Genomic DNA, 27,666 nt, shown 5'->3' on the forward strand with positions numbered 1-27,666 from the left:
GATAGGGGCTCCACAAAAGGCATTCTCGGCAGGATCATTAAACTCTGTAAGGGTAGGATAAGTCCAAGGACCCAGCACTCCCGGCTGCTAATTCTGCCCCAAAAGAGAGCCAGGCTAGGTGGAAGCCGGTCCTCATGCTACTGTCTGTGGGGCTCACCACAGCCTCGGACTCCTGGGAGCCATTGCTAGGGTTCTCCTCCAGCTTGCCACAGCCTCTCCCGTCATCTGCCACCCCACAGTCCTCTCCGTGGCCAACAGGCACAGGGCCAACCAAGAGAGGGAGAAAGTGTGGAGGCTGAGGGAGTCCTCTTTCCTTCTCGGGCTGACCTCCCAGCTTTCTGGGTTCAGAGAGCTGAGGTGCTGGTGTAGGATTCAGAACGTTCCCATGATTCTTTTAGATCTTGTTTCCCTACCTGTTTCTGCCACTCAGTGGTAGGAGCAGTGAAGGGGCATGGGCATGGCTGGCTGCGGGTAATGTGTTTGGCTTCATCCGAAGCTTAGAATGGGGGGGTTGTCATAGGTTTTCCTTAAAGCCAGGCAAGAGGGGCACCTGGAGAGCTGCAGGGCAATGAAACCTACACCTGTGAGGCACCTCCAGAGACTGGCTCAGTTAGAGGTGTGGGGCTCTGCAACAGCTAGTGCCCCCTGCCAGGGGACCCTCTGGTCCTGGCACCCCTGCCCGCCCTGGGCTTGGGGGAGACTGGAACAGACTCTGGGTGGCTCCGCTGGAAAGGCTGGCAGAGTACACACTCTGCTCTCCTTTATGTCAACCCTAAACCTGCCCAGGGCAGAGAAAGCAACACGGCCATTCACACTTGGTACACACCCAAAAATACACCATCATTTCAGAACCCTGGCTCCTGGAGAGGCAGAGAGAAGACCCTCCCAGGGAAGGGTGGTGAGGCAGCTTAGTGGTGGGGGCTCAGTGCCTCTGGTGCACAGCTCCGCTCCCCGCTGCAGCTGCTTGAGGAAGTCCAGTTCTTGTCAGTCCTTCTGGCCCTCTGAACCTTCTCGGCAGCTCAGCCTCATTCTCCGTCCCCAGGCTGTGCAGTTCTGAGCCTGCTCCAGGCTCACTCTCAAGTCACTGAAGGTCCTGCCTGGTTTTGCCCATGCTGGTCACTCCTGCCACCTGGCCCTCTGCTCAAAGCTGAGCTACAGCATGGCTCAGCTCCAAGCTTAACACCTGGCAGACCTGGGGAAGGGAGTTGGGGACGGGACTCCCACATTAGGGGATCTTGAGGATTCTGGAATATGAAATGGCAGGAAAAGACTTCATTTGAGGTTAGGCAGTGTGGAGGAAGGGGCGGTGGCTTGTGTCCTGGACAGCCTTCTCTGGTGCAGAAGCTACTCCACACTCTGGGATCTCTGGGATAAGCTTACCCCCGCCCCCCTGAAAACTGCCTTGTGGAGGGGCATCTGTCAGGGTCAGAAGCAAGTCTATTTTCTAAAGCACTGCACCCTGTAGGCATACCTGGGAGACCCAGGGGCATGCTTTTTGCACACCTGCACAGACACAGCCCCTGCATATGATTCCATGCGCACCTGCACACACACAGTCTGTTGCTTGTGGCTGCATGCACACACAGCACCCGTACACAGCTTCCTGCGCACAGCGCCTGTACATGTCTTCATGTACATTTGCTCACACGCAGGTGGCTCCGGGTACACCCGCACACACGGAGTCCCTGCCTGTGGCTTTCTGCACCCTGGCACACACACAGCACCCTCACACGGCTTCATGTACGTGTGCACGCACACACTCCCTGCAGGTGGCTCCGGGCACACCCGCACACACACAGTCCCTGCCTGTGGCTTTCTGCCCCTGCGCATGGCTTCATGCACTTACACAACCCCCGCACACACACAGATGCACAGAGGCGCTGATCCTTCCTCCTACACTCAGCCGCAGACCCCCCCCCCAAGCAGTCCCACGCACATCTCTATACTCGCTCCACCCCAAACCTTGGCGTTAATCCCTAGGAGCAGGCTACCCCCTACCTTCCATGGCTGGTGGCCGAGGGACGCCCCACCAGAGCCCTAACATGTGGGCCAGGCAATGCCATTTGGCACAAATTCAACCCACAGTCTTCCAGAATGGTGGCGTAAGAGTGGGGGAGGGTGCAGAGCCTTGATCAGAAGGCTGTCGGCTATGAATAAATCATGTTAGGGAGGGGGGCGGGAGGACGCTCCCCTCGCTGGTGGGGTTCTAAGAGGAAAGCTCAGGCCTGTCACGACCCCCCCCCCAGACACGCTCCACGATCGGCTGCTATGCTGCAGTGGCCCACTAGCACGGCAATAAAGCACACAGCACTCTCAATAATTCAGTAGCCAGAGAGGAGCGTGGGCAGGTGGGTGCACCTTAGCAGAGCGTGGGGTGGGGTGCGCAGTCCTGTGCCCTGCCAGCACTGTCTGAGCCCTGATTTAAAGTGGCGGGCAGATCCTTCCTCTCCCAGCAAGTACCATATGGCCGCCACCGAGGTGTGACCCGCTCTCACAAGCCTGGAGCACCCTGTCCCTCCCCTCCTCTCCCAGGACGATAGAATTCCTGTGCAGCTCCCACCCCACAGCTGAGGCCCGGGGAAGAGAGAAACGTCCTTCCTTCTGTCTAACCCCTTCACCTCCCTGGACCCCTACCAAATGTACCTGAGGCTGGAGCCCCCTGCCCTTTCTATTGCCAGCCTGCCCCCAGTGTCCTGGGACAAGCCTCTGGCCGCTAAGTCCTGTCCTGCTCGGGGAAGCTTTTCTACGCCTAGTCATTTCCCTGGGTGTGCATGGGAGCCTCCACCTCTTTTGTATTCTGGGCTGTGAGTCATTCTCCAAGCCCTCAGATACACTCTAAGCGAGCCTACCACCCAACTGATGAGGCTGAGCATGCCCCATGCATGTCATGAAGAGAAAACCTGTGTCAGGCTCAGGGGACCCCACATGGAGTTTATTTGTGCACAACTGGCTTACCCCAGAACTGTCAGCCATGCCCGGATAGGGGGATGGCATCTGGTCCCACTAATTGGGCTGAATTTTCCACAGTGAGCCTACATCTTCCACAGTATTCATCCAGGAAGTGTTTCTGGACTATTCTTCTCACGTCCTGTGAAATTTCATCTCTGCTCCTCTCATGCCTACGAAATGTTTACACAATCACTGACATGAATTGTGGCCAGGATAGGGCTGAGAGCGGAGCCTTGCAGCACACGATCAAAGCACCCCAGGAGCCAGCCTGCTGCCACTCAAGCCGCTCAGATCACACCCAGCCTCGGCTGTTAAAGGGGGCCATCGTGAGCCACTCCAGGGCTCTGTGGGGCCAACCTCACTCTGTGAAGTCAGCATCTGCGGCCTCAGGTCTGCCGGGCAGCACTGGTGGTTATGGGGCTCCCTGGACACTGATGGTGCTTTGCAAGCGTGCCCAGTCGCCCACGCTGCCGGCTGCCCCCGTGCCCCAAATCTGCCACAATAAAGGCAGGTGTGCTCATAAACTCCTGTTCCACCAACATTACAGTGTGTAAGCTTGCCGTGCCACTCCAGACGGAGCCCGGAGCCCTCTGCAGCCAATGAGTCTGAGAGAGAAAGATCTTCGGCAGTGCTACCCAAATACAGCTGTGGGGTGAGGTGGGGCAGGACCTGGGGCTCACTGAGTCCTTCTCACAGATCCACATTCCTGTCTGTCGAGCACAAACCAGGAGCTGGTGCTGTGCTGACTGGGAAACAGTGCCACCCAAGCAGATTAGACCTCCTGTCCTCTTGGGAGCCTCCGTGTACTAGGAGCAGAACTCAGTACACCAGGGGGAGAGCAGACAGGACAGATATAGGAGGGAGGCCTTTGGGAGGTCAGGGGAGAAGTCTGAGAGGACAGAGCCAGTGGGTGGAAGGACAGAGAAGGGGAAGGGAGGGCAGAAGGGGAGTGGAGAGGAGAGGAGCCAAGCCAAAGGACAATGACAGGGCCTAGGAAGACAGGAGGGGGATGGAAGATTAAGGGCAGAGCTGAGGAGGACAGAAGAGGGGGTCAGAGGACAGGTAAAGGAGTGAGGAAATGGAAGGAGGTGGAGAGGGCAGGGGAGGGAATAAGAGGACGGGGAGGAGACAGGAGAGGGACTGAGGAGACAGGGGAGGGAGAGGGGGACAGAGGAGGGACTGAGGGTCCAGGGTCAGGGTCTCCAAGGGAGGAGAAAGGATAGTTGACCATACATCCCTCCACCACATGCCCTAGAAACCAGGTGCAGCTCTGCAGGGTTAGTTTGGCCTGCTGGCTTTTCATCTTGCTTTGGTCTCACCCACCCTTCCACTAGCCACCCCTCCCCTCTAGAGTGGGGCTTTTCATGGGCTTACAGCTCAGGGTTCACCTTGACTCCTGCAGAGACCTTGACCTTTGGCCTTTGTGCACCCTTGGGACTGTTAAGACTTTGGGACTCTTGGAGACAAACGGAATTCATATTGCATTCAAGATGGACATGAGCATTGTCGGGGCAGGGAGCAGTGTTGATGGTTTGGGAACTGGAACTTTCCTCAGTGGCTGATGTGCGGAAGGTTTGGTTAAAGCCCGTGGTGTTTTGGGGCTGTGGCCTAGCTGTGTGGCCAGGCTGTGCCTTCATGGTGCTGCGTTTCCATCCCTCCCACTCTTCCCTTGGCTACTGCAAGGTGGAGCACTCCTCCCAAACCAGCCTAGGATGCAGGTGCAGCTGCCCGAAGGGGAGAGTGGGTGCTCAGGGGGTCACCTGTGGTGTCCAGGTGACAGAGGGAGGGCCCAGGGTGGGGCAGGCTGAGGTTGGTCCACACTGATGGCTGTGAGTGGACACCCTGTACCCAGTCACTTGCTGGATGGCACTGCCTGCTCTGCAGACCTCCTCTGAACCCAGACAAGACGATAGACATCTTATGGGTGGCTGCATGAGCAGGGAAGTGGTACCAGGCTGCCAAGGGCTCACAGTTTCTTGCCTTTCCCTCTGTGGAGCAGGGAGGCAGCTGGGAGAGTGGCACCCGGGGTAGCCTGCTCCTCCTCCATGCCCCACCCACAGCTCTGTCCGTTATCAATTACTCTGCCAGAGCAGAGCGTGCCCTGACAAGCCCAGACTCCAACTGTAATTAATGCTCCGGGGAGAACACAGGCTGGTTTTCCAGCCCTCCACACATCTGCACAGCCTTGCCCTCCTGTAAACCCACCCCCAATCCTGCTTCTCATGTTATGAGAAGCTCTGCTCCTGGCATGGATGCCACAGACCTCCCTGCTGGGGACCTGCAGGAAGTGTGTGTGTGTGTGTGTGTGTGTGTGTGTGTGTGTGTGTGTGTGTGTGTGACACAGGGGACCCTCTTCATGTTCTGTGGTACAGAACTTCAGAGCTGGGAGCTGATTTTCCAGTCAGAAGTATCCAAAGTGTATCGCTGATATGGCAAAATATGGGTGGGGTGCTGGGATCAGGCATAGCCAGAGTTGGGGTTAACCCTTTGCCACAACATATTTAGAGATCATTCACTAGAAAATCTCTCTCTCTCTTTCTCTCTCTCTCTTTTTCTCTCTCACACACACACCCCTAAAAAGATCTCATGACATCTGCTATGACTCCAGCCAGAAGAAGCCTGTGTTCCTGGTGGACAGCTAACAGCGTGGGCAGTGGAGATAGCTCTCAAGGGTTAGGGGCCAGGATGGGCAGGAAGGCTGAGCCCTCTGAATCCTTCTGGTCCGCCAGCTCCTTCTATGTGGCAGGGCGCAGAAACCCCAGCCAAGATGTCCACAATCAGCACTGCTCAGGGACCTGCTTGGCATGGAAAGAAGCACGGGCAGGGTGAGGCTGGGCTGAGTCCAAGCCCCTCGTTGGCTGGCAGTGCCATGTCCAGAGAAAGAGTCAAGAGGGAGGCTTCAGCCTCTCCCAGTTCAGACGAGGCCAGTGTGGGAACTGTGCTTGGAGGGTGGGATGCTTCACCTCCAGCACAGTGATATTTGTGGGGGAGCAGGATGGGGGCTGCTGACCACATCATTCTCTCATTCCCTCCCCTCTCCTCCCCTCTCCTTATTCTTCACAGGCAAGATTCTCCCTAGACGACATCATAGAACACACCATTTGTGGGGCCGTGGAGGCTTCTGCGCCCCAGGGCTGCAGCGCCCCCTTGAACCCTCACACAGAGGTGCTGGCTTCCACTCTGGAGCTTGGAGCACCAAGCCCCCAAGTGCTCTGGCAGACACCCTCACTCCTCCCATTCCAGGGGACATGGAGCCCGGGACAGGCACGAGTCTGGCATCCCTGGGTCCATGCACACGTATGTGTACACCCTGCAGGAGGCCGTGTGGATACTCCACAGGTGGATCCGAGTGTGAGAGGAAGAAAATCTTCCATTTCACAGTGGGGGGTCAAGGATGCACGAAGCCTCCTGCATGTAACCATACCAACCGAAGATTGATCTTCAGCTCTGGGGCCCAAGAAGGGGAGGCTCGGGATCCCCACTGTCCTGAGAAACTCTTAAGGCCCTGATGCAGGGCCCTCGGTAGAGTATAGGACCTGCCCAGGGTTTAGAAAGTACAGTGTGGGTTGGGCAGCAAGGTGCCTGAAGTTGCAGGGCAGGATCCCCACAAGGACAGTGCTGGTGGGGAGCTAGAAACTGGCTCCACCCAGACTCCCATGGCTAAGGTGAGAACATTCAAAGAGGTGCCCAGGGTTCATGTGGAGCAGGAACAGTCGCTGAGACATAGTGCACGTCATAGTTCCTGAGGCCCTAGTAGCAGGAATGATTAGATCCAGAATCAGCTCTGAGCAGCTGACAGTTTAAGAATAAGAACTGCCAGGGTCAAGGGTCAAGGGTCAAGTCATCTTCTAGTAACTTAACTGCACCCAGAACGAGGCTCAGGGATCTGTATAGGAATATGTCGCAGTGACCCGGATGATAGCCCCGAATTCTTTAAACCTACCTCCCAATGAGGTAAAACTGGCATCATCCAACGTACAATTAAAAAATTACCAGGTCTGGGTTGGACAGATGGCTCATCAGTTAAGAGCACTGTCTGCTCTCCCAGAGGTCTCGGGTTTGACTTCCAGCACCCACATAACAACCTACAACCGTCTGAAACCCCAGTTTGAGGGGATCTGATGCCCTCTTCTGATCTCCTTGGAGACCAGGCACATACATGGTGCACAGACACACATGCAGGCAAAATAAAGTCACGCTACTCCTGAAACCCACATGGAAATGTAAGGGGTCTGGAACAGTCAATACAGGTTTAAACACTAGGTGAGGGAGGCTCACACGGGCTGTTTTTACAAATATACAGTATCCTCTGAACATAATCCCCCCCTATTCTGCCACACCCCACCAGCCCCCTTCACTTGCTTTCTTAATTTATATTCATTTATCTATCTACTCCTGGGTATTGTGGCACATGCCTTGAATCCCAGCACTTGAGAGGCAGAAGTAGCCAGAACTTCGTGAGTTCCAGGCCAGCTTGGCCTACACAGAGAATTCCAGGACAACCTATCTCAAAATCTTTATTGTTACATTTGTGTGTGTGTGTTTACCGACACCTGTTGAGGTCAGAGGTCAACCTGCAGGGGTCAGTTCTCTTCTACCATGTGGGTCCTCGGGATGGAACTCAGGCCGTCAGGTTAGGTGGCAGTGCTGTACCCACTGAGCCATATGGCATTATTTTTACTTTCATGTCATATGTACATGTATGACTTAATATCTGTGCAAAACTCAGGACTCACAAGTAAAAGAAAACATAGCACATTTGTCTTCCTGAGACTGACTTAATTTGCTTAATATGGCTATTTCCACCACTTTTCGTTTGTTGAGGCAGAGTCTCATTACATAGCTCTGTCTGGACTTGAATGTGCTGTCCTCCTGCCTCAGCTTCCTAGGTGCTGTGATTACAGGCCTGTTGCCACCAGGGCTGGTGCCAACGCGACGTGGAAAAAGAACAAGGAGCCGGAACATGACTTGACTTGAACTGTCCACCATGAGACGCCGGAGCCACAGGAAGAGCGCTTCCTGACTTCATGCTGCTGGAAAGCTGATGAGGGGAGCCTCAGCAGCCCACTTCACAGACAGCCTGTGTGGCCCCTGGAAGGCCGGCTTCCACATGGGCTTCCCCTCCACAGGGCAGAGTTCACCCTAAGACACGTGTTCCTGACTCTGATGGAACCGCTTTTGATTCCGACATGCGAGAAACACCTGAGGCCCTTGCCACACGCCATCTGCTGAGCTTGAATGCCCCCTCACGTGCAAATTAATTACTATAGTAACAGTGTCAAGAAGTGGTCAGACGGTAAAGGCTCCACTCCCCGGGGTGGGGATTTAGCCCCTTTCTGAAAGGGGGAGTTGTGGGGCAGCAGAGATGGCTCAGTGGGCAAAGCTGCACAAACGGGGGGACCTGAGCTTGGATTCCCTCAGCACCCACATAAAGCAGGGTGTGGTGGTAGGTGACTCTGCTCCCTGTGCTGGGGGGGAGGGGCAGACTTCTAGAGCATGATGGCCAGCCAGTCTAGCCAATCAGTGCACACCAGGGTTAGTGAGGGGCTCTCTTAAGAAATTAAGTCAAGAAAGACAGTTTAAGACACCGATGTTGACCTTTGGCCTCTACATGTGTGTCCAGGGATGTGTGGGCCTGCATGTACACATGCATATATATGTATGATACACACACACACACGCCAAGCCCAAAATAAAGTGTCACGTTGCCTCCTTTTTTTCTCATGCCTTTTGACATGGGTTAACACAACGGTAATGTCCTCACAGGAAGTTAGCACCACGACATCGGATGGCCACTGGAACTGTGAACTGCTAAGTTTGTCTCTTAAAAAGAGAAAAAAAGAGTCCTTTATTTTTAATTTATGTCTGAGTGTTTGCCTAGTGCCCATGGAGGCCAGCAGAGGGCGCTGGATCTCCTGGAACTGGAGTTGCAGACAATTACGACTCACCACGTGGCTGCTGGGAACTGGACCCAGCTCTTGGGCTAAAACAAGTGCTCTTAACTACTGGGCCATCTCTCCTGAACCCTCCCCCCACTGTGAGACAGGGCCTCCTGTAGCCCAGTTTAGCTTTACACGCATCAAGCAGCAGAGGATGGTCTTGGCTTTCTGATGCTCTCGGCTTTATCCCCAAGCGCTAGGATGATGTGTGTGGACCATCATGTGTGATACACGGCTCTGGGGATGGAACCCATGGCCTCGTGCATTCCAGGCAAGCACTCCGTCTACTGAGCTACACCCCAGCTTTGTCTGTTCTCCTTTGACATTGCCCAGCTCCAGCTGTTCTGCAGACTCGGCCTCCGACCCAGAAGCGCACCAGCCGGAAGCCCCGCCCCGGGGCACGCGGAGGGGCGGGACGGGGGCGGGGCTGCGAAGCCATTTTGTCTAATTTTATTCTCAACCAGCCTCCAGCCTCTGGACAGCACCACACCCCCACTCCAAGTAAACTCCTTTTTTGGGTGACTCCCAGGAAGGAGAGGAGCTGCCAGTGGAGAGCGAGCCAGAAAGGGCAGGTGATAGGTATCCAGATGCCCAGTGAGAGTTAGCACCAGGAACTGAGCTGGTTTCCATAGCTCCCAGCGCCAGGAGACCAGGCCAGGGAGAGGGGTCAGGCCACACTGGCCCTGCAAGCCCAGGGCAGTTCATCTGCCCGGGAATAGATGGATGCGTACTAAGTAACTGGAAGGGGGAAAAGTAGTGCCGGGGTGGGGAGTTGAGTGACAGGTGGGGCCAGGAAGAAATAGATACTGTTTCTTGGGCAGGTTCGGGTTGCCTAAGAGCAGACTCGTTGGACCATTGTCCAGCCCTTTTAGGCTTCTCTGCCCTTGAGCCTCCTATCTCGAAAAATTCAAACCCATCTCCTGGGGGACGAGAGAGGAGATGTCAAAATTTCCGTGCTTTCCTCCAATTTTTTCCTTCCTCCAGCCAGTGGGAAACCCCAGCAATTCCTGGCGCTCACCACCAGCAGCTCCTGTGATGTTCAACATGCTCATATCTGTCAAAAACCATTCAGGAAGAAAAGAGAGAGTCTTTATACCTTTTATCCAGCCAATTTTCCCGGAGGCGCTCTGGGCTCTCTAAGAAAAGAGAAAGAGAGAGCAGAGAGAATCACAATCAGCCTGGCCCCCAGCATCTGGAAGCCGGGTGCTGCTGGCTGGGGGAGGGGCAGGGGAGGAGGGGGAGGCGGAAGCACCCTCTCTCCGAGGAGGAAGCCTGCCCAGGTGAGAAGGGTTCCACTGCATTTCAAGCTTGGCAGGAAGTCAATCACTTAACACACAAACACGCAGAGAGCTCACCTGCCCTTCCTAAACTTAGGACTCCTGCCACTCTGGGACGTTTCTGCCCCCCCCCCCCCTTTGGCCCTCCATCCTAAGTGATCCTGAATACACCCACAGATGCCCACTCTGGGTGGTTAAGCTGGATATCAGTTCCCAACTTGGGCTTCCGCTGGTAGGAGTCAGTGAAGAGGGGGCCACCGAGCCCCGGTGTGATCACTGGATGCACGTTAATTCTAATCCATATTAAAGGCAGCGCAGCCGCTGCGCCGCCTGTGATCCAGAAGCAACAATTGCGCGCTATCTGAAGTTAGGTGCCGCTGCTGGCAGCTGCCACCAGCGGAGTGATTGATTGGGAACCCAGGACGGAGGACCATGGTCATTCACGTCGCCATCCACAGACCTGTAGCCAAACAGTTCACAGAGGGAATTCATGGGCTGAGGGTTCACAGTCCCTAACTCCAGCATCTCAGGATGCCATTTGGGAGCTTAGAAACAAAGTGCGTGCGTGCGTGCGTGCGTGCGTGCTTGCGTGCGTCTATCTGCTGCCAAGTGCGGTTTTTTGTTTGTTTGTTTGTTTTTGTAAAGGCTCGGGATCTTCTGTGCGCACAGTTTTGGAACACTTGGTTATCGTTGTGTGCACAAGAGGCAGTTGTCCTCTCCGCTGTTTTTCAAAGCTCAGGTGACAGCACCACCATGCTACACCCCACCCCCACTACCTGCCTCTAGAGCACTCCCGAGCCTATCTGAGGGAGAGCTTTGTTTGGTTTGTAGTGTCTTGGTGTGTAGCGGTGTTTTGCTGCTTGTCTGTATGGACTCCACATGTGTGCAGTGCCCGTGGAAGCCAGGAGAGGGCGTCAGGTATTCTGGAACCGGCGCTCTGCTTGGTGTGGGTGCTGGGAACAGAACCCTGGTCTTCTGCAAAAGAAGGAAGTGCTTGGGGCAGGAGAGGATACATGCAGGCAAACGGCCCGAACACATAAAGTAAGTAAATCTGAAAATGAAATAAAACATTAAAGGCAGCCTGTGTGCGTGCCTACCAAGCCAGCCCCATATGTGAATTTTTCTTTTTTCTTTCTTTTCTCTTCTTTCTTTCTCTCTCTTTCTTTCTTTTTCTTTCTCTCTCTGTTTCTTTTTCTTTTTTTCTCTCTCTCTCTTTCTTTTTCTTTCTTAAACTAGCAGAAGCAAGATGAAGTGACGCTCTCCTGGGCTGAAAGACAGTTGCACAGGCATCTTTCTTGAGCTCTAGAGAAATCACCACCATTATCTCTATCTACATTGCTGTAAGAGTGGGTGGCTGTGGGCATTTATTTGGCATGGGTATGCCTCTTCCGGCCCCCTCCACAGACAGAAGGCCTTTTCTTCCCATTCCAACTTTTCATATGGAAAACCAGAGGTCCAAAATGACATTACGCCAGCCCCTCCCCCACCAGGACCCCTCTCTTTAGAAGGTGGGAAGAAGCTCCTTTCTCCGTGGGAAGCAAGAGCGAAACTGAGCTTGGCTGGCTCTCTACTGGAGTCTGTGTGAATCTCCATGGTAACACCTGGTGTTTCATCTCCAGTCCACCTAGGAGCCACAGCAGGGAGGGCTGTGGGCCAAGGGGCAGCTGAACTTGAACTAGGCACAGGAAAGGCCATCGCTGAGGAGGTCACCCAGGTGTGATGGCAAAGGCTGCTTTGGCTCTTGAAGTGTTTTCACACTTAAGTGGCTGAGAGGGGCAGGTGTGCTGGAAGGCACTGTGAAGCCATTTTGAAACAAGATGGATGGACTTAAGTGGCTCATCCAATTGCTGTCTCTTTCAGCTTGGGGGCTAGTCTCAGTGCTGACGGAATTCATTCATAAGGAGGCTTATCCTCCCAACTCAGCATGATTTCGTTCCATTCACAGCAGCCCCGGAGCACAAACCACGCCAGGGACTGGGCCTGCAGCCACATCTGGAGAAAGGGAAGGGCCCCCTGTCCTGCTGGGGGTGGTGTGAAGACAGGACTGACAGGAGGGCTGGGGATCAGGCCTCCTCCCTGCACCCCTTCAGCCAGCGTTCCCCTCTACCTGTGCCTGACCCCTGAGAGTCCCTGGGATTCCCAGTCTCTGGGCAGCACTGGTACACACGAGCATGGCAGAGGTCCCCACCGTCCCCATCCTGACTGTCCGGTTCCAAGTTACTCCTCACATCCCTGCAGAGCTGGCGAACGTGTTGCATGGTTCTTACTTAGTCAAAGTCACGTACTGCACAGCCAATGATTCGGCACACACATATGGACCCAAGCCACATTGAGGGTCTCAGAGGCTGGGACCCTTCTTCGGCTCCAGAAAGCCTCTGTGTTTGGAAAGCAGTGGGGTAGAGGGGTAACAGGGAGGCTGGGTAGCCAAAGGCTTCATAGGGCACCTGGATTCTTTTTCTATGCCTCTCTGGACGCCGTGCTACACAGGCAGGAAGTTGGCCCCATATGGATCTAGTCTGAGCCACATGAGGACAGGTCACCCTGGGCTGGGGTCTTGCTGTGTGTAATGAACGTGGGTTCCACCCTTTCTACATCCTACGCTTAGCCTAGCCCACCTTCTAACCATCTGTTCTTGTCACCTCACCCCTGCTTGTTCCACCTGCCCGTTCTTGGGAAGGAGGAGAGCAGGGTTTAAGCCCATGCCGCCTCCCGACGATGTTCCAATGCGGGAAGAGTGCTCAGCCTTGCCGCCAGCGAACGCCACTCCCAGCCACCCACAAGACTGACATTTATGGTCGTTTTTGCCTCAGTGAATCAGGTCCAAGGGTAGCTGGGGACACTGTCCACCAAGTCCCAAGTAAGCAGGCCTTAGGTTATCACACTCAGTTACACTGCCTATTGCCTGGACCTCCAGGTAAATCTGAGGGCTGCAGCCTTCCAGCTGCCTCTGGGAGAGCCTGGCCAGGCAGGAGGCTCCCAGACAGGCTGCCTCTTCAATGAATGCCCTGCCTGTCCACTGGCCTTTTATCTGCCTCCCCTGCTGGCCTGAGAATGTCCCATGCGTAGAGGTCACGACTTAGAGGCTCCATTGTCTCCATAACCTGGCGCAGAGGCTGCTACAGGTGGGAGGAGGAAGTGGATATTTGCTGAGTGAATAACAGTGCCTGAGCAGGCAGATGAGTATTTGCCTCTGGAGCCAGGGCCTGTCTCCTGTGTTGAAAGTGGCATCAGCTCCTTTCAGGAGAGCGTGCATTCCCAGTGAGCGGGTGCTTCTACGACAACCCCCCTTCTGTCTGGTCTCCAGTGAGCGCATGCTTCCATCTCTCTCCCCCAACATCCATCCAGGCTCCAGTGAGTGGGTCCTTCATGCCCCCAACATGCCTGCATCTGGTCTCCAGTGAGTGAAGACTTCCAGTTCTCCATGCCCACCTCAGCTCCGGCCAGTCCCGGCTTCTGCTCCCTACACTTCAGGGCCTTGCCTGGAAATTCTCCCGGACACGGGGCCCTTGCACTCTATCTGACACCACCCACAGGACACAGCCTCTGGCCCCCAGAGCCTTTCACCCATCAACGTTTTAGTCATCAGAAATTCGGCTGGAACCTGCTTGTACAACTGCCGGGATGAAAGAGCACATCTCTAGTAGCTAAACCCATTTTTGGTGTGATCACACAAAATGACCTGGCAGAAAAAAAATCCCTGCAAGTTGCAGTGCAGAGGAAGCCTGCTCACCGGGCAGCTATTCGGCTCTGCAGCTCTGGCTGCCTCCTTCTTTCCTGGCAGGTGCCCACTCGGAACATGAGGGTTGGAGTGTGAGGGCCTAGGGGCAGACTAGGAGTGCTATGTCTCCATTTTCCTTTTCCAGTTAGGGATTCCACATGGGAGTCTGAGGGGTTGTCATTTGACCCACAGGGTCCCCCCTCACCCTTTGCTTCCAGTTTCTACAGCTCCCTAGAGGGGCAGCTTGCGTGCCAGCCCCTTGCTGAGCTGGAGCAGATTTACCTGGTCCCCTGTGAGTTACTGCAGTTGGCAAGTAACTCCTGCTGGGGTGGGCCCAGGAACCTCTGTCTTAACTGTCATGGGCTGCTCAACAGGCCTCGCTCTAATGATCCTGAGCCGCTTTAGGAGAACAAGCTGCCTGGAGGGTACAGAAGGCAGTTACAAACCCTTTTCTGTGGTGCTTGGATTTTATTAAACGATCTGTTTCTGCTCGCTCCCTGAGGGAAACTGGAGGTGAAGGGCGCAATTTTATCAATAAAAAATTAACCGGGGGTGGCTTAAATACAACTTTGGGTGGTGATCATGATGGGGGGGCCACATCAACTTAAGGGGCTGAAAGTCACCTGTAGATAGCTGGGAGCAGGTGTGGAAGGGGAGGAAGAGAGCAGAAGGGGAGGGGAGCAATGGGAGGATGAGGACAAAGAGGAGAGGAGAGAGGGAGAGAGGAGAGGAGGTATGAGAAGAGAGGAGAGATGAGGAGAGGAGAGATGAGAGGAGTGGAGAGGGGAAGGGAAAAGAGGAGAGGAGAAAGAGAGTAGAGAAGGAGGAGATGAAAGGCCCCTCACTTGTGGCCCTGTGCAACTGCCAGGGTTACTGGAAGTTCTTGAAGTTTCTGGCCACCAGAGGCCACTGGGGCAGCATTCAGCTCTGAGCTCACTGCTGCTTGTAGGTCTTTGAGAAGGAAGCCCCTTAGGGGAATCAACAGGGCAGCAGGGAAAGAGTGGGGACGCTGTGTTGGGTAGCCCAGACTCCTGTCTCAGGAAGCCTGAGCGCCATCCTGCGGCCCCCTAGATCTACATCCAGCTCCGTCCGGGTTCCTCCAGGTCCCCAGCTTTCCTAGTGCAATGAGGCCTGAATGGACACCGCTGTGGACCTTGTAATAACAGGACCCACAACAGCACCGGCTGGATGTCTCTCAACATGGCTAGGGACCATGCCCTCCTGGGCGCTACACTACTGATGAAACCATCATAGGGTGGGTGCTAGAATCATTTCCAGCTTCTCAGTGACAAGCACAGAGCCCCAGGGAGGTGACACAGATCAGCCCCACAGGCATGTGAGCTGCAGCTTGGCTTCCACTCCAGCAGGCTCACTCTGGGCTGCTCGTTCTGCACAGGCCTGGCTAATATGGAGTCCACAGTACCAGCTCATGTGTGGAAGGCAGGCCTCCTTTCCCTGGGAACAGACCCTGTGCTCAGCCTGCTCATTTCCGGCTCCAGCTTCGACCCGCTGCTGGCCTAGGATGTGAGTAGCCTCGGCACCACACCTTAGCCACAGCCTCCTTTCTGTTTGCAGCAACCGGCTGTCTTTACCCTGAGCATCTGCACGCAGCTGGCTCTGACGCTAGCTTGGAGCCTGCGAGGCATGAGTGCTTTAACCAGTGGCTGCTGTGTGGGCCGGAGGAGCTGGGTACTGTCCACTGCTCCTGCTGCATACAAGGTTCCGCTGCAGGGTCGAGGCCGGCTGGCACCTTGCACCCCCATTTCTCTTTTGTATCCACTGAACCAAGCCCAACCTGTGGATTGAAGGGAACTCTCCGACCACAGTGGCAGCTGGGCAGCAGCTGAAGGGGCTAACAGTTTCTAAGCTTCTGCGGGTTGTACCTAGGCCTCCCACTCGGGCCCAGCACTGGGCCATTCCAAGGCGAGATGAGATGAGATGAGATGGCTACCAGGCGGCCATGCTGCGCAGGAGGGTGGACACATTCATGTCCACACAGAACCTCTGACTGTGACCTTACTGGAAACGTGGTCTTTGTATGTGTAACTGGTTGAGATGGTATCGACTCGGGGTGAGCTCCGCTCTAATGACAGGTATCTTTACAAGAAGAGGAGGTGACACAGAGACACTTACACAGCAGGAAGGTGGAGGCAAAGTGACGTGTCTGTGGCTGGAGGAAGGATGTCAACACCATGCAGAGGCCGGCAGAGGCTGGCAGAGGCCGGCAGAGGCTGGCAGAGGCCGGCAGAAGCTGGCAGAAGCTGGCAGAGGCCAGCAGAGGCTGGGAAGGCTCTTCCCCTAAAGCCCCCAGATAAAGTTAGTCTTCCCAGCCTCAGCTCTAGAATCTGCCCGTATTGCCAGCGTCTGGGTCTAGAACTGGAAAAGAAAACATTTCTGCTATTTAGGCTACCCAGTCTCTGCTCATTTGTTGTGGGCAGCGACCCAGAATTCTCCCTGTAAGCTTTCAGGCAATCCCTTTAATGTGAGTCTCGAAAGGAGGTGTTTCCTGTGGAGCAGGGGCTGGCCACCATGGCAGCCATACGCAGCCCAACCCAAGAGCCCCAGGAAAATTCCCTTGAGGAGTGTTTTGTGGATTTTTTTTTTTCTTATTGTGAAATAACACATGTAATGTTTAGTATCTTAGCCATCTCTGGGTGTGTGAGGGCCTGCGTAGACATCACTATCCTCTCCGCAACTTCGTCTCCTCTTAACCTGCGCCACATTAAAGGCTGAATTCCAGCCTCCAGCCCCTGGCTCCTGTTAGTTCCCATCTCCTTTCTTTCTCTCTTTGATTACATTCATTTGTTGTGCGTGTGCATGCACATACATTCATGCCTGGGCAACTGTGTGCTGTGGCACGCACATGAAAATCAGAGGATAACATGCCAGCTCTCTCCTTTTACTTTGTGCGCCCTGGAATCATACTCCATAAGCCAGGACCTTCTGGGCCAGCTCTCTCCCTCTCCTTTATGTCATTGGATTTGGTAGCTCGTGAATGTGACACGCTCCCCATGGGCTCACGTGTTTGAACATATGGTCCAAGCTAGCGGAGTTGTTTGGGAGGTCACAAAATCTTTGGGAGATTGGACCCAGATACCTTCCTCATCACCTCTAGCTGGTACACACAGCTAGGGCAGGCCTTGAGGGTTATATCCTGACTCTGCTGCTCATCCTGACTCTGCCTCCTATATGCTAATGAGTGAGGAGCTGGGATACACATGCCCCCTGCCATGATGGATTGTATCCCTGAAACCATGAGCCAACTTCCTGCCCCACCCCCACCCCCCCGGTTGCAGTGAAAACAACGCATGCACTCCTGTAGCTGGAATCGTACAGAAGGCATCCTTTTGCATCTGGTTTCCATTGCTCCCCACGGCCTCCTCAGGGCTATCACGGTGTGGCAGGTGACAGCACTGTTTCTTCCCTCTGACAGCCAGGCAATCTTTCCTGCGATAACAGGGCATTTTGTGTCTCTATTCTTCTCCCTAGGACCATCTGGGTTTGCAATTGCTTTTTAATACAACAAGTCTGATAACTGGCCACATTCCCCATTTTGCTTTTGCGACCAGCAAGTTCAGAAAGGAGGCAAGAAGCTCAAATTCACCACTCGAAGGCTGCCGTTCAGCCTTATTTTAGATCCCAGTCTTTCCAACCTTCGACTTTGACTTCAACCACTGACTTCACGAGGACAGATGCCAAACGAATAGAAAGGTGGGCATATATATGAATTAAAAGCAGTCCATAAGGTCACGTGGCCATCCCATTGGAAGAAGTACCCAGACCTTCCACCTTGCTGTCAAGGCCGGGGCACAGTCATAGTGTGTGAGAGGGCTGCAGTCCCCACTGGCCCCCGGGGAGCTCACACCCCATCCACAGACATCTCTGCCTGCCCTGCAGGTTCCGGGTTCATCTCCCTAGTGTCTGACTTATGCTGAGGGCAGTTTCCTTTAGTGCAGATGGAGGACTGTGGGACTATCTGAGCTCCCCTCCGTGGCACTGGGCTCTGCAAACCTAGTGCTCTCTCCCACACTCAGCTTAAACAGCTCAGTGTTGGCCACATCTGGGCAGCTGTCCAGTCTGTCCTTGGCAGGCATAGCTTGGCTCCTGTTCCCTTTGTTTCTTTAAAAACATGCCCCTCTTCAGTGTGGAGGACCAGCCAGGACAGTGTCCGCAGCTGCTGATGCACCTGTGTGCCCCAGGCCTTCCCCTGCGAGGTGCTTCCTGGGAAGCAGGGTCAACTCAGCTCTCACCTTGGGATGGGCACTGCTCAGACACACACCTCCGAGGCAGGGCTGAATTAATACTCAGGGCAGGGTTTGGAGAGGAGTTCGGCGGTAGAATGCCGGCTTAGCCTGCTTGAGGTCCTATGTTGAATTCCCGGCACTACAAACAAACAGTAAATAAACCCCAGCGCAAGGCAGACAGCACCTTGCAGCATGTACACCACTAGGGCATGCAGGCTTCTTAGATGAGCGTGGTTTGATATCAATAATTTAGATGTGGCCTCTCTCCTTTGGGAGACCGGGAAAATCTCATTTCCTAAGCAAATCCCCTAAGAAACCAACCAATTCGCTCTTCTAAGATGTCCAGAAATCTGTCTCAATTGACGGACCTATGCAATGAAAGCTGAAAATGGGCTGAGTGCTGAGAAGGCTGTGGAGAGACCTCAGAGACTGGGTGGGGCTGGGGGGCAGCCCAGGCCCGGGAATATTCTCAGTCGACCTCGTGTGGGTGCTAAAGGGTGGACATAGGGAACACACCTACATTGTCTGAATTTGAACAACTAGACTCCCACTTGTGGCCACAGATGAACATCATAGACAGAGGACTTGGAGTCTGCAACTCCTCCCGCCCCCGAGGAGAGGAGAGAGGAAAGGAGTCATGGGACGGTAGGCCAGGCCCATCTCCCTTCAGGTGGAGACCCCATACCAGTCGGGAAATTCCCTCACTCCAAGGCGAGGAATTTGGGTTATTCATTTGTGCTGTGGGTACAAGGGGGCAGGGACTTAACCACTGGGGAGAGAACAGAGCTGCCCATGGAAGCCATAGGGACCTGCTGCTGGTCAGGGCACATACCTTTCCCCAGGTTCACCCTGGCCGAGGTTTTCACCCAGACAAGGCAGGCAGGGTGGGTTTTCCATGAGGAAGTCTGGGGCAAGCCAGAGATTTCTACAGTTTCTGCTCTGGCAGATCCTGCAGTGAGCTGGGTGTGTTTGTGTGGAGGTGGGGGGCAGGGGGAATGGGTCCTCAGAGATCACATTTGCACTGGACTCATTTGCCCCGTGAGTTCTCTCTTCCAAGGGTGTGATGTAAACCTGAGTGGATACAGTATCACTTCTGTAACATAGACTACACCCCAGCCTTAGCTTGTTTTCACCGGATGCTGAGAATATTTTTTAATATAATTTATTTTTACATTCATTGGTGTTTTGCTTGATGGAGTTACAGACAGTTGTGAGCTGTCATGCAGGTGCTGGGGATCGAGCCCAGGTCTTCTGGGAGATCAGCCAGTGCCCTTAAACACTGAGCCATCTCTCCAGCCCCTAGATGCTGAGACTCTTTGTGATAGGAGCAAGAGCAACTGGTGGGCACTGGCCTGTGCTCAGGCCTGCGTGGTCACAGAGGGACACTCTCCAAATCTTACCCAGTCCTGAAGAGCTCTGCCAGGTGGTAGCTTTAGGACCTGTGAGGGAAGGCAGCTCCCACAACAGCCACTGGCCTTAAGCATCTGTCTTTTGTGTGTGGGGGTGGGATTTTTATCAGTTGCTTCTCTTGTAGTTGTGACAAAATACAGAAGCGGCTTCCGGGGTTCACAGTTTGAGGGTGCAGTCTGTCGTATGGGGGGGCAGCATGAGCTCACCGCACCTGCAGTCAGGGAGTGGAGCGTGAGGCACGTTGGTGCTCACCTCACTTCTTACGAAGTTTGGGCTTTCAGCCCACGGGATGGTGGGCACACCTTTAGGGTGTGAGGCGCTGAGGCCGGAGGCAGTGGTGTCAGTGACCGGCAAAGCAAGCCAGCGTCCAGTCTTTAAGAAGGTCCCACCTCTGTGGCTTCCTTTCTGGTCTCAGGGGCCAGTGGCCAGCCCAAGGCCATATGGCTACTGCCCGTCTTCTACCAGAGGGTTTGTATGTTTCCCTAACGCAGGGAGTGTCTTTGCGGTGTAGACAGAGCTACTCGAGTGAGACTGCCCTCCTCAGATCAGCAGCACACACTTGCCTTCCTGCCACTGGCACAGGACTCCAGAGACACATTCCTCCCCACATCTACCCAGCCCTGCAAATCCACCTCTGAGACTACAGAGGAGCCCGGGGACCAGAGCCGCTTCTGCTGCGATTGAGCTGCTGGCAGCTACAGCCCGCTCAGATCTCAGAGCTTTGTGCTTGGGCTGCAGTTTGAGGCATGTAGAGTTGCTGAGCTATAAGCGACAGGGACCTGCTGTTAACCACTCCCTCTGGTCAGCGAGTGCATCCTGGCCGCTGGGCTCCAGCCTGCTGTTGCAGCTGCCTTTGCTTTTCTGTTGCTTTGCGTTGGCATGTGAGCCTGGCTGCCCCCTCCCCCCCCAAGGCCAGCCTTCCCTGAGCTAGCTCATTCGTAGACAGTCCTAACAGCTGGTTTGGGAGTGTGCTTACTTCCAGTCCAGGCTCCCAATATTCCAGGCCACTGTTCAGTCCTTCCAGGGCCAGAACTAGATACCTCTAGGTAACTGCTGAAGTCAAGCACCTACTGCAAATATTCAAACCAGCGAGTCCAGCGTGCTGTGGTTCACCTGTCCTATGCCTAGAAACAGAAGGTAGGCTTTTCTCTGTGTCCCCTACTCCATCCATCCCTTAGGCTAGGTGAGTACCTTCCTGTGTAGCCCTGGCTGAACTGTGTCTCCTGAACCCCTCCATGTATCTTACTACATAGAGCAAAACCAAACCCCAGGTGTCCCCCAAGCCCAGGACTGAGGAGGAAACTCAGTCAATAAAGTGCTTGTCTCCCCAGAATAACCTACTAATGGAGGCTGTGGTGGTCTGCGCTTGTAGCCTCAGTGCTAGGGAGCCAGACACAGGGGGACTCCTGGGGAAGGTTAGCTGGCCAGCGTAGCCTTATTGGCGAGCTCCAGGCCAAGCAGATGGGTGGGCGTTTCTGAAAATGATGGGAGAGGTCGTCCTCCACAAACAGGCGCACACATGTGAGCACACACTTAGATCTATACTTACGAATATGAACACACAAACACATATTGTTTAAAAGCCTGGCCAGCCCTCCCCTCCCCCTCACACTGCCCCCACCACGATACCTGCTAGCTTGCCTCTAAGGATCATGGCTCCTGTAAGACGGAGTCGGCTTGAAGGGGGAGCATCGAGGGCTTCCCTGGGGGGTGGAGAACAGGTTAGCACTTAGTTCAGCTTGGAGCCACTGCAGATCCTCAGAAAGAAACTAATTCACTTTCAGGATTAACACGTCTGTGCTCATCAATTTCGGGCCTTCTGCACAGGGTGCCAGAAGTAAGAGGCAAACATGGATTTTTATTTTTTATTTTTTTTATCAACCCGAATCCTGGTGCCCGTCTGCCTGCGACTAACCCACACGGACAAGCAGCTAATTTGCAGACGGTGCCTGGATTGACAGTTCCGTTTATTTAATAACAGATAGCTCCTGTCTCCCCAGCTTCTGCTCATATACAAAGTCTTTGCTGAGACGGAAAACATGATAAATTGTGGATGTGCTTACTCTTACATTCCCGAGGCCCTGAGGCTAATGGTCAGAACTTCAGATAATAATAACAGAAACAACCTTTTGGGTTGTTCTTTTGGAAATGTGTCTAATGAGGACAGTTAAGTAAGCAGATAGCAGAGTGTGGGTGGCAGTGTCCCCGTGGGCCGATTCGCTTTGGTGGCTCAGCACTGGATGGGGCTTCGCTTCGCTGGATAAATGTGGTAGCGTGGTTTCATGCAGCCTGCCTCTTGGTTTTGAAACAAACAAACAAACAAACCAAAACCAAAACAATAGGATGGACACACCCCAAGAAAGGATACCATACAGGGCTCCCCTAGATTGATACTTCAGGGTGTCTAAAACCAACCCAGACTCCTGAGCTAGCACCCCTGGCTTAGTGCTTCATGCTGCTACATACTTTGGACATGGACAATCAGCTTGTACCTAGGCTTCACCCTCCTACAAACGCATTTTCTGAGAGCACCTGCCAGCATATGTCCAGCCCAGGTCAGTGTGAGGGGCTGAGGACCAGCGCTAGCTGCTCCTAAGATAGTCCATAGCCCCAGCTTTAGTCGACGGCATCACTACTGACTAAGCACCTCAAGTTCCGAGGTTTTAGTCATGCTCACTTCCCAGGGTCCACCCACTCTCCCGTCTTAGCATCCCTGTGCCTGCCAGCTCCTGTCGCTTGCTAGAGTAACACCCCATCCCTGGTCTTGGTCCTATCTCAGAGGCTCTGAAGGCCCTGTCTGTCCTCAGCTCGGCAACCATCATGGATCCATTCCCAGTTCTACACAAACATCTCGGTTCCCCACTCTGCTTTGTCATGTTTCAGATCTTTCTTCTCCCCACCCCTCTACCCAACACACTCTCATCAATGGAATGATCAGGTGGCCTGCGGGGTGCCCTTGTCCCCCTCTCTCAACACAACCCGAGCCTGGTAGCTGTGCTCGCTGCCAGGTACAGCCCTCTGTCTTTGGCTGGCCCATGAACCATGCACATCAGCCTTCCTCAGCAGTTCTTGCCATCCTTCTCCAGTACTCCCCATCCTCTCCTCCAGTGGGCACCGAGAGCTCTGTCCAGGGCCCTCTCTTCATTCCCATAACTGTCTCCCAGGAGATGTTGTTGCTGTGCTGGCATCAGCCCAATCCCCACGTCCATGACGTCTGACTTTGTAGTCTTAGCTGGGATCCTGAGGGCTAGGCCCAGCTCAACCTCAGATAACTCCAGCTCAGTTATGGTCACCTGGGTGTCACAGCCCCAACTCAGCCAAGGTCATGGTTTGGGACTAGCACCAAGAATACTGAATTTATCCCTGTGTCAGGCCACAGAGCCAACTCTGAGCAGATGAGCAGATTGTCAGGGTTCTCTTGATCCCTCATTCCCCCACCCACTACCCAGTCCTGGTTCTATCAGCTGGACTGACCCACAGGGTCCCTCTGAAGCCAGCCTGTGCCTTGGTCATGATCCTTCCCTCTAATCTCAGCAGTGTCACCTCCTAGAGCGCCCCCCAGAGGGCGGAGGCTAGCACTGCACAGCACACCTGCCCTGTCTTAGCATGCTAGAGCTATTTGTTCCTTTGGTGTGTGTCTTCCCTCTTCACTGTCAAGATTCAGGAGCAGCAAACTGAACCTTCTGACCACCCTCCCCCCACCGTTCCCCAGCAGCACCCAGTACAGGATGGCAAAGCTGAACACATCTGTGGGGTCAGAGTCACATGCTGGACAGGACACAGAGATTTGTTGGCTACCGATGGGGCCTTCCCTCCCCACCTTTTGTTCCCCTGGCTGGTAGAAGACTGTTGGAATGGGTGGCACCAGGCTGTTTTCCAAGTGCCCTTCTTGTGGTTGGGGACTCTGGCAAGGCATGTTGGCTGCCTTAGCACAGCCTAAGAACTTAACTCATGCCGGAGGGAGCAAGGAATACCATGTCAACAGCCTCCTAGCATCAGGTCAAGGCATGCTTTCCCCTCCACAGCCCTCCAAGTGGGGAGCTTCCTGGTCTATGATCCCCAAAACCCCCTTTCCAGGGCCTCAGGGTTCAGAGCACAGGGCACTTGACCCAGTTACTTGATGACTGACCTTTTGCCCTGGCTCTAACCCCAAGCCTCTGGAGCTCCCAGCTCCTCCATACCCTTTACTCCCAGTTGGGACCTGGGGCAGGGGAAAACCCCCTTTTCTCAGTACCTGTGGCATACTGTCACTCATCTTCTCTGACCCTATGGATTGAAGAGGCATCCTAAGTTTATACGTGCATGGAGGGGCCATGACTACCATAGCTTCCCCTGGGGTGTGAGAAAGGGCAGCCCCTGTGTTCAACCCTGGAAGCTGTGGCCATGTTGGTCTTGGTATCAATGGGATTAAATATAGGTAGAATAAAGTCTGCTGGATATCTGACCTTATATTAGGGTGCCAAGTCTGTGTTCTCCTGTGGGCCGTGGCTTTCAAGACCCCCAGACAGCAGGAGGTACTTTTTCATGGAATATGAGAAAGACTTGACCAGTCACCACTGGCTTTGAAGATGAAGAAGAAATGGAAACCCAAGGGGCTTCTAGAAGTTGGAAATGCCAGGAAACCACTCTCCCCTAGGATTTGAAGGCTAGAGTCCAGCCAACACCTTCATTAAAGTCCAGGGAGACCCATTATTTCTCCGACTTCCGTAGTTCACCCTGTTGTAAGCTATATGCTTGTTATAGCAGCAGGAGGCACCTGATACAGTCTTCTTAGGGGAGCAGTTGGGGACGTCACAGTCTTGTCCCTTCCTGCCAGCGCCCTCCTCGCTCCAAGTGTTCACTCTCTGACAGGAGTGGGCCACGGTGGGTGGGGAAGAGCATCAAGCTCTGCAGCACCATTTCTCCCCTCTCCTCAGTCCGTGGGCCTCTTGGGCACAGGGACTTCTTTCCCTCCCTGCCAAAGGAGCCATTCCTGAGCCTTCCTGCTCTCCACACGTTCTCTTCAGGGCCCTGAAGTTTTGCCAAGTCACCTTTGAGAGACCTCGGCTTCTAGGACACCCTGCCCCCAGGGCTGTTGCCTGGGCAGAGGGTAAGGGCCTCTGCAGCATCTTTCAGAATTTTCCAGCCCCAGCAGAACCAGCTGGCTGGAGATGACATGTCAGTTCAGTTCTTGCCCAGCATGCTTTGTATCTCGAAGACAGGCCAAGCTGGAGGAGGCCCCTTCCCCTTTCCCCCGCCCACCCATCCAGACACACACTGAAAGGCTATGGATTAATTTAACTTTGAATTATAATCACTTACTAAGATTATCCAGAAAGCCGGTGTCCCCACACTTCCCCACAGAAAAGAGCCTTCCCTTTATCTATTTATATCCAGTATATATACATAAGCAGAAACAGAGATTTCTTTATGGACCATTAAAGATTTAATGTTTAATTTATGGCCTCTTTCTCTGGCAGGGTGTCCGGCACAATGTCAACATTTTTAATTAAATTAAGTATTTTTTTTTTTAATCACAAAGAAAGATGTATATTTTAAAAACCACATTTGGACCAGTTCTCAGCAGCCCCAAGCTTGCTGGGAAGAGAGGTGTCCCCAGATCCATATGTCTGAGATGATGGCTCAGCCGTATGGCTGGGCGTGGAGACTCACGGCTGCTACATGTTAAAAACTGTCTTCTGTCCTCCCTGAGTGGGGACGATGTGGGACTATGGACACGAGGATCAGGGGGGACCTTTAAACAGCTGAGCCCATACCTGAGTCTGTCTAAGTGACGAGGGTCAGAGCTGGAGCTCCAAGGACCCGGGCCCCTGAATCTTCAGCGGGTGACCAGCATCACATGGAACCCCGCCTGCTTCCAAGCTGTCTCAGCATCCCATAGGCTCATTCTCAGACTGAAGCTGACAGTCCAGGTTGTGAGCAAAACCTAGCCACACTGGAGTATGCCGCTGACCACCGCTGTGTGGGTTCTTTCTGCCGGTAGAGTATCTGATAGGCTGGGCCTGAGAGCAATCCCCGGATGTCCCAGGGTGTGGCTCTTTGGGGCTCAATTTCTAGGGACACAGGGGGCTGGCAAGGTGACGTGGGTGGTGTTGGCATGCTATGCTCTATCTCCAGTAGACAGCTTATGCACTCAGAGCTGAGGGCAGATTGGCCTTTCTTTGGGACCCGGTGGAGAGGACTTCGCTGACTTGCTGTGCCCAGAGCTGCCTCTTTGTGACTGTCCCCCAGGCTGACCCTATCTGGCCCTGCCTTTCCTGCAAGCATTGTGCAGGTTCCTGTCACTTCCAGCCAGTCTAGTCCTGTCCTAGGACAGGAACTGGGCAGCCAGGATGCAGTGTGGTCCTATACGTTGGTGGGGCATAAGGTGTACAGAGCCACTGAGACAGAATTCTAGAGCAATGCTCCCACAAGGCCATCTTGATGAGGCCTTACCAGGCCCAGGGGCCAGATGCAAATGATCTTCGGACTCTCCCCGCTTGTCCCGCTAAAGTGATTCAGAGCTGCTTCATGGGACACAGTCCCCACGCCCCACTTTCATTCTGACTTTGTCCCTACAATCTGTACCCAGAGCAGAGCAAGGCCATGTTCATTTGAACCCAGAGAAGAAATTAGAATCTGCCCAAAGCCAAGGCCAGCACAAGCCAGTGGCCCTTAATGGGGTACTTCATCTTTCAGGGTGACGGCACTTCCCTGGGAAGACGCTGACTCAGCAGCACGTGTCCAGGGCAGTGGGTGGTCAGTAGCCAGTGTTCTAGTGCCCTCCCCTGCTGGCACTTGAGGCTTAGGGGCATCACCCCTCCCCTGAGCTCCCCTCCACGTGCTGCAGTCCTTCCCAGAGATGCAGAAGCAGGCACTGCCTGAGGCGCTCACACACACACACACACACACACACACACACACACACACACACACGGATTAGGACGGACGCACGAGGATGGATGCGCTATTGTCTGGAGGTCAGGACCAGCTCAGCTCCCTAGCCAGCGCCTCTCTCCAGCAGCTCCCATCTCCAGTCACCTTGCAATCACCTGGTCAGATCCTCCCAGCTGCTTCCAATACTGTGAGCTTCCACAGCTCAGATGGACGGGGCTGGGGGAGCGCTGCCCACGGGGGAGCCTCAGCTAGCTTTACCCACCCACCCCCAGCCCTCTGGAGTACTCCCCCACAACCTTCATTTGTTGTGGAGGTCAGGATCCTTCTCCCCCCTTCTCACTCCCAGCCCCAGCTCAGAGCTCCCCCACAGGGAGGTAAGCACAGAGTCCCTGGGGCCTTGATTCCCATAAACCGGCCCTTCATTTCTCATGTGAAGCCACTTTAATTACGAAGCTAAATAACGAGAAGGAAATATTAAAATTAAAAAAAAATCCCTACACAAAGCAAGTTTGCTTGTGCTGGCCACTGCTCTGAGCGCCAAGGCAGAGTGGGGAAGGCACCATGCCACTCACTAAAAGCATGTGTCACTAAATCAATAATTCATTTACTTTAATGAGATAAGTACTTTGAAAACTAATTGCGAACCTGCTCCATTTACTCCAGCCCTTAATGTAAATCGCAGCCACCGCTGTGGGAAGGAGAGAGCTGAGACGGAAGGCATGTTTCCCTGCTTCGTCTGGGAAACAGGCAGAAGTCCTTCACTCTGGGGGAACCGGGGAGGCCCATCCTTGTCACTCATCCTCACAGGGCAGGATGCAGTATGGGGGTACTTTACACCTCACCTCACAGCTAGGAGAGGGACAATCAGGAGAAGGCAGAACACAGCGCTGTGTGCGTGGACCACTGGTGTTGACTGTCCTAGATCCTCCAGAGACTGATGGTTTGGGGTCAAGTTCCTGCTCAGTCTCCAAGCAGCTTCTCCCCACAGCCCCAAGGCTCAAGAAGAACGCACAGTTCTGGAACCAGGGGCACAGATGAGTGGCTTAGCTCGGGAAGTCCCAAAGGGTCTCGGGGTTCCAGTAACTTCCCAGGAATATGAAGTAGGAAGATGCTCCAGTTATTGGGTGCTCTGGGTGTGAGCTGCCTTGTGGCCTCTTCAGATCTGAGCATGTCTCTCTGCAGAGCCCTGAACTCATCATCTCTCTGGAGCTGGCTGGGGAACTGTCAAACCCAAGGTTGGGTGAGAGACACCC

At 54.1% G+C, this 27,666-nt stretch overlaps 1 protein-coding gene across 2 annotated transcripts in view; it reads right to left on the minus strand.

The window, feature by feature from the left end:
- Positions 1-27,666, minus strand: part of Rbfox3 (RNA binding fox-1 homolog 3) — a 401,184-nt gene that overhangs the window by 108,918 nt on the left and 264,600 nt on the right. The window contains exon 4 of one of the 2 annotated variants that reach the window (XM_055592149.1): positions 9,985-10,024. The exons of the other annotated variant lie outside the window; for it this stretch is intronic. The gene's annotated coding sequence lies outside the window, so the exon portion shown is untranslated. The remainder of the gene's footprint in view (positions 1-9,984; positions 10,025-27,666) is intronic. 2 annotated transcript variants of the gene reach the window in all.

This window comes from Psammomys obesus, unplaced genomic scaffold (assembly GCF_907164565.1).
Source record: "Psammomys obesus unplaced genomic scaffold, mPsaObe1.curated_primary_1811, whole genome shotgun sequence".
NCBI classification, from domain to species: domain Eukaryota; kingdom Metazoa; phylum Chordata; class Mammalia; order Rodentia; family Muridae; genus Psammomys; species Psammomys obesus.